Source organism: Aplysia californica, unplaced genomic scaffold, assembly GCF_000002075.1.
Source record: "Aplysia californica isolate F4 #8 unplaced genomic scaffold, AplCal3.0 scaffold00694, whole genome shotgun sequence".
In the NCBI taxonomy this organism is placed as follows: domain Eukaryota; kingdom Metazoa; phylum Mollusca; class Gastropoda; order Aplysiida; family Aplysiidae; genus Aplysia; species Aplysia californica.
The window spans coordinates 240,615-244,094 of NW_004797964.1; positions in this window are offsets into that span (position 1 = coordinate 240,615).

Sequence of the window (3,480 nt, forward strand, 5' to 3'; positions counted from 1 at the left end):
GTTTGTGTGTGTGTTTGGGGGAGGGGTGTCGATGATTGATTGTTTGTGTGTGTATGTGTGTGTGTGTGTGTGTGTGTGTGTGTGTATGTGTGTGTGTGTGTGTGTGTGTGAGAGAGAGTGTGTGTGTGAGTGTGTTGTTGGAGTGGGTGAAGATGGGTGATGATTGTTTTCCCTTCTTTAGAAGGGCGGGTAGGGGTGGGGGAGTGTCGTTGTTTTTACTTGGGGGCGGGGGGTGATGGGGGATAATAAAAACTGCCCCGTCTGGAGGTAACGGACAGGGATCGTGTGGCGTGGTATGTTGTGGGCTTAACGCCCATTTCAACACTGTTATTTACGAGTAAGGGCTTCTGATTTAACGCCCATCTACGATAGAACAGATCAAAGTGGACGGAGAGCAATGAACCGTGAGAAAACGCCCGAAACAAAACTGGCTAAAGATAAAAAAGCGCATAGTGCTGGGCGGCTAGGTCCCCGATTACTGAAAGCTTGGAATCGTTGGAATCGACTCCGAACCCAATTACATGTACTTACTTTCTGATGATGTAATTTCTTCCGGTGGTTACCTGGTTGGTTCCGAACATCTTCAGGATTTAGGATAACCTTGATTTTGGAACACTACGAAGCATCAACTTTTATTTTCAAAATTAAATTCTTTTTAAAAAAAGAAGATTTTAATGATTAAGTAACTGGTAACCGCTGGTTTATGTTTTAAAAAAGTCGGAACTTTTCTTGTGTAACATTTTAATCGTGGGAATTGGTTCCTGAATCGATTCTTCGCCCAGCTCTACAAATAAGGTGGGCAAAGGGTTCTGTCAGACCAAAACTACCTCCTATTCTGGGAACTCTCAAAACATGATGATTGACTGTTCTCCGCGATCTAGTTGGAACATACATATTTGGATTAGACACTTAAAATCTTAAACACAGCCTGCTTTGGTATTGACATAATCCTGGCATCATACTGCATTATTTATACGATATTATAGCTGACACTCACAGGAAACCAATGCAATGCCCTTAATATTTAATATGTGAATATTTAAGAAAAGCAACAACAATTAAACAAAATCCAATATGGAGGCCATTTCCATATCAACCGAACTACACTATTCGTTGTTTTTTTTTGGTTTTTTGATTTAACAATCGATTTCAAATTTCCAATGCTACATGAGGTCCCACAGAAAATAATGAGCATCTCGGCTTTGTAAACTAAAAGCCGAGATAGCCAATAAGTGTACTACCCCGTCTTAATATTGCCTAGAAGAATGATTCCAAATACGCAAAACTGCAGACAGTGGTATATGGTAAGTTAGCCAGTAAAGCTTAGGTATAGCTAAAACGTGAAAACGAGAACGATAAGACAAGCGTTTTCAATAAAAAAAATTAATTTATACAACGATACATATATCTAAATAAATAGCATGACAGAGGTTGGAACCATAGTCACAATATGTATTTTAGTACAGGGTCATACAGACAGATTTTCAGATATATGGTATAACAATATACCCTCTGATTCTTAAGGGTTTAAGAGAAAAACATATCATATCATACAGTCAAAATTATCTTAGATGACCACCTATTTTGGAGAAGAAAATTGCTTGTCTTATACAGGTGGACGCCCAGGACAGCTTCACTTAAATACAAAAAAATATAAAAAATTAATACGCTAAATACGGGTTTGGGGGGTGGGGTGGAAAATGATTGTTTGTACAGGCACCTGCGTTGGACAGGTGGCCGTTAGAGCAGGTTGGACAGTAACTTACCTACCAATACACCAATACTTCAGCCCTGTTGCTGACTCTGCATAAAATTACAACACTATCCTTGACAGCAAACATACACTACAGTCAAACCTGCTCTAACGGCATCTCGCACAAGACAATAACTCATACGTAAGACCGTTTCCCACTTCCCCTCTTGCGTTTTTTATTTTTCCAACATGAAATTAACACATTTTTACTCGTCAATTGGTGGCTGTTCTGAATAATTTTGACTGCACTTTCAGAATTGTTGAAATCATAAAAAGATTCTAAAACCAAAACTGTAATAACAATCATAATAATGAAAGTGTAGCCCGCACTGACTGAGAGACAAAAAAAAAACCTACTTCCAGAGTCCGCCTTTTAAACGCCAAAACATCAGTGTTTCTAGACGTTAAATCTTTACGTGACATATTCTCAATTCTGATCAGATGTGCGCAGATTAGAATGAAAAAAAAAAATCTAACTAAAAATAAAAAAAAAGAAGAAAAACCCAAAAACAACAGTAATCAAAAACAAATTTAAAAAAACTTGACGCATCTCGGAGTGTGAAGAACCCATTAAGGAAATGCTTTACATTAAAACGGTAATATTTTCTTGCCGGACGTTAACCTCTTAACGAAACAGATAAGACAAAAGCAAACCGACATAACAAAGCAAAATAATACACATCTCAATTACATATCACGACGAACCTATCAAGAGAATAATAATCATAATAATAATAATATAAATGACATTTCCATTCAAATTAAGAATTCGTTTTTCGTAGGTCTACATATTTACTGATCTTGTTCATTTGTTTGTTTCCTTGTTTCTTAGCTGTTTGCTTGTTTTTATTTCTTTTTCTTTTCAACATTTGGATAAGGTCTTTTTTTTGGGGGGGGGGAGGGGGTCTCCTCTCCTGAAATAATTTAAAACGTCTTTAATGAATGAAGTCATAGCTGATTCCAAAGAGAGTGATGACCCCTAATGATTGTGTGCAGTAGGTCAAGTACTTTCAGAATTAAAATCGCAAGTTTACTAAACCTTCACCTTTTTAGGAATGTGTGAATGTGTCTGAAGATGCTGATGCAACATGCTATGGTTCAGGTTTAATAATTCTTTGGAACATCTTCAGTCCTTTCAAGATTCGGGGGGTGGTGGGAGTCTGATGAAACATCAAATGCCACAAGCGAATTACGTAGATGTATAATACCTCACTAACGTCCAGTGGGATGTTCGAACCGGGGTGGCCCACGCACTCCGCAGTAGACGTGTGCGCTTGTGTGTGGGAGGAGGGGTAGAACATGTAAATGCGCTTGTGAGCTTGTTTTCATCATCGCCTTAGAAACAGACATCGGAGGTCAAAAGGTTAGCAAATAAACATTTTGGATGAGGAGGGGTTCCCAAAGCTACAGAAACAGTTTGGTTGAAACAAAGGGATTGCAAAGACGTCGCCGCATAATTTCTTGAGGCCGATTTTATTGGCCGAAAGGGAAATCCCTTATGATCCAAGATGGCCGCCCCCTGCTGCGTAAATAGGGGACAGTAACATGGAGTTATGCCCCTTATATTGCTACTTCGTGGCCCGTTCGCTGTGTCACTGAAGAGGTTGAAAGTTTTGAACCCCACCCTATTTATTTTCGTTTTCCTTATTTTTCTCATACGTTCTCTCGCTCTTCTCATATACATTCTCTTTCTGTATCTCTCTCTCTCTCTCTCTCTCTCTCTCTCT